The following is a 16,896-nucleotide window of genomic DNA, read 5'->3' as shown; positions in this document are numbered from 1 at the left end:
GTTCTATTGGCTAAATACTGAAATAACTCAAGATTCCATGTACAGATTCCACTGACGTCGCAAACGTCAAACTATGACGTCATTGATGATTCACGATGTAGGCATGATTACACAGTATTAAATTACTTGATAAAACATTTTAAAGTTCAGTTAATATGCATTTCTTCTTCAAATATTTAATAAAATGATGATTTTTTAAATAATCCCAAATAAGTCTTTATCATTATTAATTAAATTCTGCTATTTCAATAAAAAGTAAGGAAATAATCATATGGAGTGGTTTGTTTTATTTTCTATAGCTAAAATTTTAAAAAATTATAAAATACATATTGGCCAAACTTGAGTATCTCTACGAAATTTTGCAGGTAGAATCATTTATGCACTATCTCTCAGTTTTAAAAGTTTTAAAGAGGTACACAAGTTCGGCTACATTCAAATTTGGGAAATGCTTCAGTAAAATAAGGATTCTAAATTTCCTACCTAGTGGACGGAACACATCAGAATGAAATCACATGATTATCTCTCTATGAAACCAAAGTCAAAATATTAAGCCAAAATATGCACATTATGAAAACACTTACAGCAGAATCTTGCCATTTTATTTTGATTTTAATTATATCCACCTGTCAGTTGGCAAATACAATGTTTTTCCATTGATTTAAAAGAACTAATCCACTCAATTCCCGGTTTTATTATTTCATAAACAGGAAGTAATATATGATACCGTAACACCCAACTGATGACAGTCAGTACGCTGCTTAGAATATCAAAAGAAAACAGACTGAAATCCAGGCACGCATATTTCAAAAATCCTCATTGCAGAACGTGTACAAGTGTTGGATTGTCATATCGACACACGTGCATAAATGCAGTATGTTATGTCGTTACATGTAGGACTTGATACTAACGTCGAAATTTTTTTAAGCTCATCGCATATATTGTTTATGTTTTATGAGTGCCAGGGCCTACAACATAATGCACAAGGAAGGATCTGCAGGAAAAGAAAAGCAACTCTTTCTGTGCAAGACCATTTTAATATTTTAAAAACGCCTTCAAACAGTTTGATATATTTTTTCTACAAAACAAGTCTTTTTAATGCATTTATTTTTTTCCTTTTTCTTCCTAATAAGTGTATGGTTAAGATGTCCGGTCAACCAGGATGAATCAATTGGAAAGCTTCTGAGTTTCTTTCCCTAAATAAAAGCTCTTTGGTTGAAATATATTTCAATACATATGAATGTACTGAAGAACGCCCATTCCAAAGTTGGTGACTCAAGTACCTTTTTTGTTCTTGTTTATGGCTTAATTTAAATTTAAAAAACAGTCTTACTGATTTTTAATGTTTGTCAAAGTGAATTATTTTATCTATTTGACAAATCCTAGTTTAGCGGAGATTTTCCTCAAAATGTTTTGAAGTAGATTTTAAATGTTTAGGAAAAGATCTTTCGAAATATTCAAAAGATCAACTAAATATGAATATTGGAAAAAAAAAAGCATGATTATAAATTACTTTCTTTGTGTAAATAACGACAAGCATGGTCGTTATTCAGTTACTCATCATAGACAAAACAGCTCATATTGCGTTTACGGTAAAATGTCAAATCCCGTCTTGCAGCAGTCCGTGATTAAAAACGGACATAATCCATATCAACGTTTGTAAAAATGAGACCTGTTTTTCTTCTTATAGAACCACATTTGCCATGGTATTAAGTGTAAAGCCTATAATAAAATCGTTCTTGTAAATTGACAAAGATGCTACATAAAACAAGATAACATATCAGGCTTAATTACACTTTGCAAGCACTTTCAAATATGCTCGAAAAGTTTGAGTTCACAAGGTGTTGTCTTAATCTGACTTTTTAATTCTCCAAATTATTTTTAGGGAACTTAATTAAAAATCACATTTAATTATGATTCTTGTTTTATTATTAAAGACACATAAAAATTTGTAATGAATAATTAATAATTTATGTAATAAACATGATAAATTAATTGCATAATAGTATTGTTGTAAGAAAAAAGTGTTCTTAGGCTTTTTTTGGAAAATAAATGTGAAAAGAATGCTGATGTGTGTACGCTTACTTCATTATCTATAATCTGGAAAACTGCACTTGTGTAATTCGTAAATTTTTGTATTTAACATTGCCATGTGATTTTTGACCTGAATCGTTGATTTTAATGTTACTGTTCATAAGACTCGGTCACTAATTAAGGTTTACTATGTTAGCCACATGTTAACATTTACATTCTAAAAGAAAGAGTGCAGCCATTTGTTTCATTTAAGGTATAATTCTACTCAAGTGACGTCCAAATTTATTGTTCTGTACACACTACATGCATTGAAAATATAAATTATCATTACCAGTGAAACACAAAAATATTGTATAAAACTTGGGTAAATAATATTGCATTTATAACAGACCAATATCTAAATTTCTGCATATTTAGAATGTTTTGATTCTTACATACAACAATATTGTATTTGTACATGGTAGCATTTACAGATGCATTTTACAAAAATATAAATCTTTTCGAATGACTCTATCTTCAATATGAAGATACTGCTTTTTTGCAAAACATTTACTTATTCACTTAGAAAAGTTAGAAGAAAAAATAAATAATGACATTTTCCCAATGTGAAGTTGATTTGAGAGAAATTATGGTATCCATATTCTAAAAGTTGTAAAGAAATTAAGCATTTAAACCTATGTACTAAAACATGTACATATTTTGCTTTCCAACTGCAACAAACATTAATCTTAAATTCTAAAAAGAAAGATAAGGCAGTTGACCATTACATTAAAAAATAATATATTTACGATTTTGCAATAATCCTTATTTGGTATTCTTTCCCCACAACGCGTCTTATTGATCACTTATAATGATAATGATATTTTTATGACACTGTAATGTGTTTTGTATGTAATACTTGATACAAATTAACATTTAAAGGTGACACACATTGCATATTATTCATAAGTAAAAAAAAAAGTTGTGTTCATTTCATGATAATCAAAAATGAAATGAGAAAATGACAAACTGTCAACCATCTCAAAAATCAATAAAACGAAATACAAATTCAAAGCAAAGCAACACGGTCCTCTAAAAAGATGGAGGTAGGATCAGGTGCCTAGGAAGAGTGAGGATCCTCTGCTGACCGGTCACATCCGCCGTAGGCTCTTTTACGTAATCGGGAAAAAACGGAAAGGTATGTAGACAATTAGGTGATTAATGATCTAAAAAAAAGTCTGAAAAACGTCAGTCAGCATGCGACCCAATGGAAGATTGTATTTGTTGACAAGGTCGTTGTATTGACCATAGAACTTACGAAAAGATGACTTCAAACGAAACTGTTAATAGTCCTGTTTTATCAACTCTTTGTTTGGCAGTAGCTTGCCTCGCCTAGAAACAGTTCCTACGAAGAGCATGCCCTTGTGTATCGAATTAACTTAGAGACAAAACCCCATATGCAGGGAATGAAGGTAGACTGTTACATAAGTATGGAATGTTGACTATAGAAGAATTGAAATCATCGCGTTTATCATAAAGTTTTGTTGTTAGGTTATCAGCAATGTCCATTTCCAGTAACATATTCAAATATGAAACAGATGACGCTGACTCCGTGGCATCTTTTATTTCAGATTCACTGGGATATATCGAGTCGACTTATGTGTGGAAATAACAATTTTTTATTGATAATACGTCGTCGATATACCTGAATGTTGAGTTGAAGGCCACTGCGAGTGATTTTTTTTCACCTACAAGTTTTTAAATATATTCTGCTTCATTAGAATAAAAAAATAGGCCTGCTTATAATGAAGCACAACTGTTACCCAAGGGAATTCCAACAGACTGTTGGAAGACTTGATTTCCAAAAATTATGTAGATGTTGTCTATCAGAAACTCAAGCATCTTTTTAATGTCAACTTCAGAGTACTGACGTGTACAATCAGAATGGTTTCTAACAAAATAAATTTTTAGATTTCCAATGAAAAGGTAAGCATTTTTAAGACTTCCCATTTTATTGAAAAAAACAACTGTCGATGATATCAAAAAGCTTAGATTTTAATTTGCCATGGGGAATGCTTGTATAAAGCGTTGAGAAACTTAATATAGTACATGTATGTATATTCTTTTAAACACAGGCAGCAATATCTTTCCATTTACTTTTGATTTTAATTATGTTCACCTGTCAGTTGACAATAACATTGGTTTTTTTTATTTTGATTTCATATACTTAATCCACTCCGTCTGGGTCTATTATTTCAACAACAAAAAAGGAAAAAAATACATGATACCGTGACACCCAGATGACAGTGCACTTCTTAGATATATCTGAACAATACGGACTGAAATCCAGACATTCATACTTCAAAACACCCCATTACAGAACGTGTCCATGTGTTAGACTATGATATCGACACATACGTAAATGTTTTATATAATGTCGTTACTTGAACTTTACGCATTTGAAACTTTCGTTGTAATATAAATTAACTCATTATCACTTGTATATTTATTATGTTTTATCAGAGACATATTATCATTTATGTCACTGGTTTTATAGAGTGCCAGGTTCTACACCATTATTTACCATGAAGGACCTATAAACATGTTCGATTTCCATGCAAAGATGGCAACCTTTTCTGTCCAAGATCATTCTAGTTTTTTAAAAACGCCTTAAAACAGTTTATATTTATTTTTCAATAAAACAAGTTCCTTTCTTTATTTTTGTTTTCTTCCTATTAAGTATGGTGCATGCATTTAGAAGTTCGGACGACCTGAATGAATTGGTTGAAAGCATCCGAGTTTCTTTCCTTAGATGAAAGCTCTTCAAATGAAATATGTGACTTGAGTATTTTGTTTTTCTTGTTTATGGCCTTAAGTATTGAAAAAAAAACTAAAAGTTTTTTATTTTATGGTGATTTTCCATGTATGACAAAGTTATTTATTTTTATCGATCGGACGAGTCCTAGTTTGGTGGATATTTTTCTCCAAGTATTTATGAAATAGAACTAAAACTGATTAGAAAGGGATTTTGAGAAGTATTTGACATATTTTGATTCCATTGAGTATTCGAACTAAATATCAGTATTGGCAAATAACCAACGAGTGTAAACTGCTTCCAACTATTCTGTACAACTAGAACGGTCGTTATTGAGATCGCTCCATAGACAGAAAGCTCATATTGTTCCAACAACAAAATCTAAATTCCCGTCTTGCAGCAGTTCCTTCTTGAAGCGGACGTAACCCATATCAACGTTAAAAATATGTCTTGATGTTATTAAGTGTGAGGTGTTTTATCTTCCGAATATGATCAAATAATCGTTCTTGAAAATTGGCAATAGTGTTCGGTAAATAATATTGACACGCTTAAATGATAAACAGATTCGTGGAATATATTTAATATCAGGTTTAATTACACTATGCATTCATTTTGACTCAGTCGCCAACTAGCTAGACATACCAGCCACGTTAAAAAAATTAATTGTTTCCTACATTTATATTCTAACGGAAAATATGCAACCATTTGAATTATCTAAAGTAGGTCCCTATTCATGTGACGTCATCATTGATTGTTCTGTATACTAGGAGATATTTGGTTTCCAAATACAACAGACATAAATCTTAAGAGAGAAATAAAGAAGTTGTTATTGGGTTACAAACAAAATGATATTTCTAATTTTAAATGGTTTTTATTTTCTTAACTGGTTTCATTTACCTACAACATGTCTTCTATTTATTAAATAGAAGGTTGACTTATGAAGTATTATGATGTATGCTGGCGGAGTGGCACTAAAAATGTAAATGGTCCACGAAAAAAGTCTGTATTGGATGAACATGTAAGATGACGTCATCTTCCGTCCGTATACTAAGTTAACAATATTCACTGCCTCAATCCCCCCTCCCTGCTCCCGCACAGTAACCTCAAAACAAGTTCTTATAGGTGTCTTAAATGATGACCGATGCCATTCCTCGTGTATGTGAAACGTAATCAAATACACAGCAATGACTATCTAACCAGTTTGACGAACCCTACGATCGATGTCTCTCCTCAAAGCGTTTATTTAATCAACTTCCGTGTCTCTTAAGTGTAAAATTGATATAAAGACAATCATCCTGATTGCCAAGTGTTTAAATATCCTATAAATGTCCTCTTCGTCTTCAGCAACAGGAAAGAATCCCGAAGTTTGAATATGATGATCCTAAAACCCTTATTAAATAAATACACAAATAAACTCAATAGATACAGAATTAGACTGATGAGACTAGAGTGCTAACAAGCAACTTAACCATGTGTTATTAGGTCTGGGACTTGAAATATCCTGCATGTACCATTTTACAACACATCACTATAAAGTATCTATGGTGCATTAGAAGTTTCAATGATCTATCACCTCTGTTTTATAAAGTTATTGGCAAAATAAAGTATTTGACAGCTCAGGTTTTACATAAATTTCCTATCACTGAATGACCATCACTGATGATGTTATTAGATATGTCATTCCCTCCTACTCTTTTTATAGCAGAAACTTTTTTCATTATTTTTGTTATCAACAAATCATTATTTCATTTCTTAAAATTAGAAATGTAGTGCTAAAGTAAAGAAGTTGTTTTTGGTTTATGCAAGAAAGATGAATGTCCAACAAATTATATACCCATCTGATCTACCTTTAATTATATTAGTGCATGTCTTTTACCAATTAAGTATTATTTAGAAAAGAAGAAATATTCAGCTTTAAAGTTAATCATTTTTCTTTTTCTCTATACAGAGCGCACTTTGTTTTAAGGAGATTAATAAAGCTGTAAATGGCAACGACCCTCCAGCCCAAGAAATCTTTTTATACAGTAAAAAGTTTAGTCCGATCCAGAAATTCCAACTCATAATGATCTACATTCAAATAATTTGATGAAAGTTAAGTAATATATCAATTGACCAAAAACAACTTCTGATTGTGAGACCAATCCCTCTGGTCATTTCTGACCCTCCTCCCCATCACTCCTTCCTCCCCGTCGCTCCTTTCTCCCGTCGCTCCTTTCTCCCCATCGCTCCTTTCTCCCCGTCGTTTCTTCCTCCCCATCGCTCCTTTCTTACCGTCACTCCTTCCTCCTCATCGCTCCTTCCTCCCCGTCACTCTTTCCTCTCCGTCGCTCCTTCCTCCCGTCGCTCCTTCATCCCCGTCGCTCCTTCCTCCCCGTCGCTCCTTTCTCCCCATCACTCCTTCCTCCCAATCACTCCTTCCTCCCCGTCACTCTTTCCTCCCCGTCGCCCCTTCCTCCCCGTCGCTCCTTTCTCCCCGTCGCTCCTTCCTACCCGTCGCTCCTTTCTCCCCGGCGCTCCTTTCTCCCCGTCGTTCCTTCATCCCCATCGCTCCTTTCTTACCGTCACTCCTTCCTCCCCGTCGCTCCTTTCTCCCCGTCGCTCCTTTCTCCCCATCACTCCTTCCTCCCCGTCACTCTTTCCTCCCCGTCGCCCCTTCCTCCCCGTCGCTTGCTCCTTTCTCCCCGTCGTTCCTTCCTCCCCATCGCTCCTTTCTCCCCGTCACTCCTTCCTCCCCGTCACTCCTTCCTCCCTATCGCTCCTTCCTCCTCATCACCCCTTCCCCTTCACAATCCCACCATCCATAAACTTTGTTTACTCTGGATCTGGAGACATTATATATATTAATAGACCTACACTCGACATGGTCATCACATGGTCACGTTACGTCGTGCTCATAATATTACTTCACAAATAACTCATATCTACTCTTTCAAAATTAAAAAAAAATGTTTCTTAACAAAACAAGATGTTACCATCTCACATATAATATTCCTAATGGAGATAAAGTATTTAAATTTATCGCATTAATCTCTTCATGTCAGAGTGTTTGTCCAATTTGTACTTTCTGCAGTTCCTCTAAATAAAAGGAAAAAAATATTCATAATCTCAAATTTATAAAAACATTCCCAAGGCATACTATTTGTCACGATCTGACACTTAAAATATCATGGGCTCCAAATAATAAACAAATCACCTTCAGCTGTTATAATTATAAAGTTTTATATACTCTCTGTGGTAAAGAAATGCAAATTTTCGAGATATTTTAAGTTAAAACTAGAAGAGTCTCGGAAATTCTGAAGAGAATTTTGTATCCATTTCTTCCTTTTGTTTTAAATAGAAAGAGATCAATATTTTCAATACCCCAAAAAGTAAAAATGTTGACAAATGATTTGTAAAATTACCATTGATGCTGACATTTCAATTTTGATTTGAATAATAGTTAAGATTTTGTTACAGCTGCCTACGTATCTTAGAATAATCAATCTACATAAACCATAATTATCTGTATAAAAACATGGCGCTATTGAAGAGCTGTTATTCACAATCTACAATGTAGACAATATAAAGATGAAAGTTTGGAGTCTTTTGAGAATTGTAAGCCATGGTATTAATTGTTGGGGAAAATGGTGGAATAAACATTGAGGTTTTAGAAATCAAACGTTAGTTGTTGCATGTCGACTGTCTTGTGATGTAACGTAACCATTCTAACAATCACAGTAATACCAAAGTCATTTTTGGATCTTGAAAAAACTAAAGGTTTCAAATGTTTAAAATGACGATCAAATACAAGAAATGAATTGTCTAACGCATATTATCTGTTACATGTATGAGTTTAATTATTTCATATGCAGATTTCCATTAAAACTGCACTTTCTTTCAATCTGATTTTAAAACCTGTTCCTTTCTCTCATTGATCTCTTGATCAGCTGTGTTTACGATAGTGAGTTGATCAAATGGTCTGGTTTAAGCAAATTGACTTTTTTCAGTGTTTACCACCTTCAGAATTCGTCAATAATTAAACATAACATTTTCAAATTGTTTTACACCGATTCAAAACCTTCACCTTCAAAAGGAAGTCTCAACTTTGATGTAGCGAGTTTAATCATTTAAATGCATTCATTGGTAGTTCAAACGGGATATGAGCTTTTAAAGGGGCATGGTCACGATTTTGGTCAAATTTTATTGTTCTGTCTTTAATATTTGCAATGTGTTAGAAATGCATTTCTAATGATCAAATGAAATTTGGGTGCCAGTCGTTGAATTTTGAGCAAGATACAGGGCTTACAATTCTTCGTCATGTAAACAAGGCTCGTGCCCTGATTTTGTTTACACAGTTTCAATATACCGGTGAATTTTTTTTAAAGCTGGTTTGTCTATCTTATTATTCATTTTAAGTATAAATAAACAGTTCCTAACGATTAACACATTCATTTTAGGTCTAAAACTGAAATTTTCACTTCAACATTCAAAATGTAAACAAACGCTTTGTTTACATAGCGAAGAATTTCAAGCTCTGTAACTCGCTTATGACTCATCAAATGACACCCAAATTTTGGTTGCCTATCAAAAATGTTTTAATGAAGCATTGTAAACATTAAAATCAAAAAATAATTTTTGACCAAAATCGTGACCATGCCCCTTTAAACATTATTATTTACTATCATTTCTAACATTTATGTTTGAGAAGTCAGATCGTTTAAAACATAACCGGGCTGGGTCACTCAAGAACATCTTTGTGCCTCCAGTTCACCCCTGCAAATGTGTTCGCAATGTTTTCTTTATCGTTGCTAAGTATGTAATAAATCCAGAGGTGCTCGAATGAAAGTTCACGAGACTTCACTGAGATTTGTTCAGTTCCTGTGAAATTTCAAGCGGAAGTATAAGTGTTCGGATAATATTCTCAAAATACGTAAGTACTGGTCGTTTTTCATATCATATTCAACTTGGATTTATGTTAAAACATGAAAATCGTTTAAGATGTATGTCTTATTTCACCATCTTGCGGTTATTTATATTAAACGATAATATTCAGAACAGAGTTATCGTTCGTGTTCAACCACGTGTAGAATGGTTGAAAATATAAACATTGGGTTGCTTAATAAAATCATAGCCATGTTTGATGCTTGTGGTGTGCAATACCATGTTTTTAGAAAAATAATGAGTGTCTGTTTTGCATAAAAACTTAGTTTATCGAGTCATTTACAAGGAACATTCTGCATAAAATAGTACAGTCTGTTTCACTTATGATGCTATTACTAGGTCAGGCGCAGATAGAAAATTAATCCTAAGGGGGGATCTCTACAAGCATGTTATTTATTGCAACAGCAGACAAAAACTATTTTTTGTATTGGCGCATTTATTTCTAGAACACATTTTATCCACCAATTAATCCTCTAGATTTTATATTTGACTACAAGTACCGAGATTCTATGAAATAGACTATAAACACGAGGCAGGATTTTTACTGCGACACTGTAAGAGTGAAATATAATCACGTGGTCTAAAATTTAAATGCCAATAACATTCGCAGGGGTGCAGTTACCAGTAACAAGTAAAACGTTCTTAAGAAGAACAGTTCTAAAATGATTACAAGATACTTACAGGTTACTTTAACCACGTGTAAAGTCTTGAAATTTAATGAATACACGTGCTTCCAGTGCTTTGTAGAAGAGTATTGTTTATAGCAAAAGAAACTCGAACAGTATGATTAACTCATTATCATTATTTTTTCATAACTAGTATTGAAATTTGCATATTATTTATGAAGTATATTTAACAAGATGTGATCAGATTGTTGGAGGAACAGAAAAAAACAAATTGACAGAATAAAATTAGAGAGAAAAAAAGGAGAGGGTAGAAGCTAGCAGCCAATAAGGAAATTCATCAAAGTACTGAGAGTACTCGAACAGAAAATTAAATTTAATTAATTATCGACATATTTTAATTAATATCAAAATGATTAATGCTCAATAATTTGTACGAGCATTGACGACTTCCGAAGCAGTAAAGCTCGCATGGATAAGAGTTAAAATTGCGTCTTTGTTGGATAGAAATGAAAAACATCTATACGGGTCATAAGTTATGAAAATAATGTTATCCTAAGTGTGGTCTTATTGATACAAATCGAAATCAAAGTACGGAAGTACTGTCGGGAGTTAATTTTATTGATTATTATCAATTTTGAAATTAACTTTAAAATTTTAAATAAATTGCAATTTATAAAATGTAATTTTGCCCGGCAAGTAGTTTCTAATCTGTATTTGAATTTTGCACATTTTTATATAAATTCTCGAACTTTTCCGACAAGAATTTCGAGAAAACCCCGTATAAATCATGTTGTGTAATATTTAAAGATAGAATTAATTCCATCAAACTATTTATCAGTAATCGAAATGTTTCTAAAAATTGTACACGTCTGGATCCAAGCAATATTGAACACTCAGCTGCCTCCGTTAATATCCGACAAAAAAGAGAGAATATCTGCTTGTCGGAGATTTACAAACTTGTAGACTTTACATTTGTCAATTTGTATCATGTCAGATGTGCTTTTGCCGAGCCTGAAGTTACAAACGCAGAAACTACGGATTGAAAGTATGCGAAGTTGATGGCTTAATTAACTAATGTAAACAATAAAGTTGCAAAATGTGCATCATGCGAAGGAACTGAGTCAAATCTTACACGTGTTTATGCCCGAGTTTTATAGGTTACACGATCAGAATTACACATATTCATGCTCATGCTCACACATCAACACGATTGAATATTCGGATTTACAAGTTTACATGTCTGGATTTTTGAACACGATTACCCTCCATAAATTTTAGCATTTCACAATGATATAGGGGTGAAAGGCGGGTCATTATCTCTTTTATCTTTGAAGTGTGCATCAAACAGATACCAGGGCAGTGTAGGAGACCTATAAGCCTATTATTTCCCGGTCTCAAATTTGGGCTGAAGGGGTACCACCAAGTGGCTCCCAGTGGTTCTGGCTCATTTTAGGGGTTTATATCTCACTTGAGATTGACCACAAAAACTTGAAAACAATAGGATTAGGTAAAGGACCTCAAAAGGTATTCATAATAAGCGTTAGAGGGCACCTATGACCCCTACAAGGGTTCAGTTAGCTCCCCTGAACTTTGTCAAATTTTAGCATTTCACAATGATATAGGGATGAAATGTTAAAACATGAAAAAGTTCGGGTGAGCTAACTGGACTCTTGCAGGGGTCATAGGTGCCTTCTAACGCTTATTATGAATACCTTCTGAGGCCCTCTACCTAATCCTAGTGTTGAAATGAACCAGAACCCCTGGGAGCCACTTGGTGGTACCCCTACAGCCCAAATTTGAGACAGGAAAATAGTAGCCTCATAGGTCCTCTACACTGCCCTGATATTCGTTTGATGCACACTTCAAAGATAAGGTAGATAATGGACCACTTTTCACCCCTATATCATTGTGAAATGCTAAAAAATGCAAAGTTCGGGTGAGCTTACTGGTTTCTTGCAGTTTTTCTTCAAGGTTCACGTCAAAACATGGCTGACACGAAATAATCCCAAATTTATGTTTAGATTTCTAATGTTTTAGTTTTCGATTGAGGGTAATATTTTTATAAGAATAAAATCACAATGTAAGAAGTATGACCGTCCCATTCTTGTAATGATACGAGGATTTTTATGATTTTCGATGCATGTTATTTTCGGAGAAAAGTAAACAGACTTGGGGATCAATTTTGACAAGTACCAATATTCAATTGAAAACGCATTGATATTTTTTTCAGGCGAGCTTTACTGCCTCCGAGGTAGTCCATGCTCAGAGAAATTATTCATGCATTAATCTTCTTGATATTAATTAAAATATGCCGTTTTAATAATTTTATATAAAGTATAATATAATTTTCTGTTCGATTACTCTCAGTACTTTGATGAATTTCCTTATTGGCTGCTGTTAATGGCTGTGTAATGAGTTCTTTTTGGATTTTGTCAGCTGAATGAACAATAAGATTTTGTAAAGAAAATAAACAAGTTTAATTTGAAAAAAATCAATAATAAACAAAACAAATCATTATTCTCACTCCCCCTTTCACACCACTCTCATTCGAACATAACAAAAAAAAGAATAATAATTCAATTAAACAAATGAACAAATATCTGATACTATCAAGTAAATTCAAGATTAAATCACACTGTATCAGATATAAAATGGAAGTAAACTACAAAATGTTGTTAAGGTGGAAGGCTACATCGTCACAAACATGTCTGACTTCCGTTCGAAACGCCATTGTGTTCCGGATTGATAACATTATGTCGTGGTACAAAATAGCTATACACCGTTTAATTGAACTCTTCTAACTAAGGAGACGAGATAGGACTGAAATCACCAAAACGCTTAGAAAATATGTCAATTTTCTTCCTGATTAAAGCTTTTAACTAACATTGATTATCAGCTGTTTTGTACGGAAAACGTGGACTCTAAATAATATACCGTTTCCCTGCTCTGCTGCTATTGGCAATACATTTTTGTCATGTCATCTGCAACAGACGATCATACATATGTGGCGGATTATCGATATAGGTAAGCAGATGTCAAATTTTCATTTAAACTATATATGTATGATGAATATAAAACGAAAGTACCGTAGTACGATCTCTTGAATTGATCCTAACTTCCCAAATTAAAAAAAAATTGCAGTAAAAGACTTTCACTGAAACTTTGACATTAAACTAATGTATTTTGATTTAAATAGATACATCTAGGTAGCAATAGCAGTGGAAGCCCGGATTTGCAAGCAAAATGAGGGAAAGACAGGATTCTGAAAAGGAGCATGTTTTTCATTTCCACACATGCATGTGTATCACTATGGACATCTAATGTATGTATTAATATGCGTATGGTTGTTGTTTATAATTGCTATTGTATATAAAAAAAGTAAAAGGCAATTTATAATATAATTAACTACTAATATTTTGTTCTGAAGAGTTAAATATATATAATGCATTCATCAATAATATAATTTTTCAGCTTCAAACATTATCATAAGCACTACTTATCTTATATCTACATATTTAGCATAGACTTGTTCCTTTTTTAATTTTTCTTCGTGATTTTTGTTAATTAAAAAACTGATCCCAAGATATTTGAGACCATGTAAAATAAAGAAAGACAACTCTTAAACAGGATCTTTCATACCAAGATTTTTGCAATAATTAAGTATTTCCTTTAATTTTTCAATTTCATTCAATTTCTTTTCTTTATCCCATTCACCAACAAATATTGTTTATATTTTCAGGTTTTTGTGGGATTTTGTCCAGCAGTTTGCCTTAACAGAATTTTTTTATATTTTAGTTTCATATTTATGTGGATTCCAATAAAAATCATACAAACTTCATTCATGATTTTTTTGTTTTTCATTTCTAAACTTAATAACATTTCACTTTCATAAGAATTTTAAAACAGAAATGTTTAAAAATTTGATAAATAAGGGGTTATCTGGAACCAGACTGATATTTTAAAAATTCTCTAGAAAATAGTGTATTGTATTTTGAGGTATATTATTGTTGAATACTGTGCCTAGTATTGGTAACAAATGCATGCAACAAAAATCTCCTACACTTATTTGGTGTAGAGATCCACCTTAAGAAGCTTTTCAACCAATAAAACTCTTGTTGAAAAATTTACTCAAAAAAATATTAAAGTTCAATAATTCAAAATACCGTGAATTTACAATTACTTAAAATTTCAGCTCAAAAGCATGTATATGAAAATTAGCCTGTAATAACAGTCGCTTTTTTAACACTTAAGGAGGCCGATTTGGGTTTTTTTGCTGAAAAACTACAATAGCATAACTCTTTATTTTTTAACCATATGTAATTTAAACCAACTCTAGTTTATTTGCGAAGGTTCATGAAAATCGACCGTCTGGTTCTTTTTAGGGACCATCTCAAATAGAGGTACATTTACTATAGGAATATATAGGAAACTGTCATTTTCCGCACATCAAAGCAGTTTTAAAAAAATACTACAATAGCTTTTTTTCTCAAATTGTTATATATGATTAGTAATATCATTTCCTACCTTATATGTAAAAAACACAAAATTATACCGTCTGGTTTTTAGTGGGGGCCATCTCAAAATATTAAAATGCACCAAATTTTGCTATATATTTGGATCATCACGAATGATGATTGGTAAAATGGATTCATTCCAAAAATGAGGAAAATGTCCTCGAGGATAGCATCATTCTGTATATAAAATTTCAACAGCGTACAATTTTTACTTTTTCTTTTATGTCATTTCTTATAACGTACTCCTACAAAGCTTCATTTAATCATAACGTCATAAAAGCGCAATGGCAATGTTCCCCTACCGCACAACGTAAAAATCGTGTTAAAAATAAAAATTTCCTTTAAAAATCTAAATATTTTTATCTGTATTTTGTTAATTGTGTTCAATTTTATAAATGATATCGAAAAAAATTCATAAGAAGTATAAATCAACTGTATTATATTAGAATGCGCAAAAACATGCGCAATGCAAACTAAAGTCGGCCTCCTTAAAACCTCTCTGAAAATGAACTCAAGGTCACTATGCACTCGAGACGCTCCTGCCCTCGTCAAATTTCCTGTCCCTCTTGTCGCTATCCTAACCGAAAGCCCCGGACTCGCAGGTCTCTCGCTTCCCGTCTACGACACTGCCCGGATAGAAAGCCACGCCCCACTCAGCATAGAATGCGTCCCCGACCTTCGTCAATTGTCCCCACGACCTTCCATAGGAAAATTTCCGTCTAGCACACCAGTCTGTATTTCAGGTAATTGTATCAAACACCCTTACGCACTGAAAAAAACATACTGTGACTAATAAAGTCCCGATAAACATACAAACATACTACCAATTACACTAAGAACTAAATTACCAGCGAAATGTACAAAATAACAACAAAACAACCTTACCGGCTAGGAAAACATGTGCCCGCCTAACAGAATCCAAAATTCAATGGCTACCCATTTCTCCTTAGTATTAAGCTAACTTGAGATATTCACCATATCTTGAAACAGGAGCTGCAAAACGTGGCACCCGGCTGATGTCGTTACCGGACCCTCTACTGACCACTACACCCAAACCGGTCACTTTAAATACTCGATCTAAAAATAGCACACTCACCCGACACTCGTCACTCACATACGGTAACCCATTCATAACAAAATTAAAGAGGAACACAAATATAAACACCAGTATATACAAAACTGAATCAACTTTATTACAGGCTGCTAGCTTCAGCCTGGTCAGTCACTGTTTCTGTGTTTCATGCAAACAACCGACGCAAACTGTTCGTTTTGGTAAAGTGTTGCATTTGTCAGCAACATGTCCATGAAACCTGTGCTTTGGTGTTGGAAGATTTCTGTGGTAAATTTTTTTTTGTCTTTATTGAGGAGTGCCTGAGTCGATGTCAAAAAGAAGTCTGCTATTTATGTCTTTGGTTTGTAGGAAATAAGGTCTTTGTGAACACAACTGAACGTTTATTTTGCAATAAGTTATTCTCGCAAAAGTATATTTCTTTACATATCTTACTGTTTTTATATCTTAAATTATTTTTATTTAAAAAGGCCGAGTTCAGTTCGGGTGCGCATGACTTTACGTTACTTTTATTTTCATGGAGCTGTTTGTTCAAAGTTATAACTTTCTTTTGTACTGTATTTTTATACAAAATTGAATACTATATTCAATTCATTTTAGTTGAGAAATAATGATTTTATGACTTTGATAGGGTAAAACGATAAAATGGCACTGACGCTTCGTCGTTCTCCGGTAATGTATACTATAAACAAAGGCGAAGAAAACTCGCCCATTAATTCGAGGTGGCGATAGATTTATAAAATAAGGATTGATTATCCAGTTAACAGAGCATTTAGAGAAACAAGTAGCATTTTAAAAGTATTGTTTTGTTAAAAAATAATTTTTGTAAGCCCTTAAATGCCGCAACATTACTTTTATTAAAAATAATAAATAAATCAAATGAAATTCTTATTTACTATCAATCGTAATTCTATTGTTAACAATTACGAGAACATGAAGCAA

At 33.0% G+C, this 16,896-nt stretch overlaps 1 long non-coding RNA gene across 1 annotated transcript; it reads left to right on the top strand.

Annotated features, from left to right (window-relative positions):
* Window positions 1-13,044: 13,044 nt before the first annotated feature.
* Window positions 13,045-14,209, top strand: LOC128166112 (uncharacterized). The gene is made up of 3 exons (XR_008241119.1): window positions 13,045-13,395; window positions 13,568-13,693; window positions 14,111-14,209. It is a non-coding gene; the product is annotated as an uncharacterized LOC128166112 (long non-coding RNA).
* The last annotated feature ends 2,687 nt before the right edge of the window (window positions 14,210-16,896 follow it).

This window comes from Crassostrea angulata, chromosome 10 (genome assembly GCF_025612915.1).
Source record: "Crassostrea angulata isolate pt1a10 chromosome 10, ASM2561291v2, whole genome shotgun sequence".
Lineage (NCBI taxonomy): Eukaryota > Metazoa > Mollusca > Bivalvia > Ostreida > Ostreidae > Magallana > Magallana angulata.
This window is presented reverse-complemented; position numbering and strand designations above follow the sequence as displayed.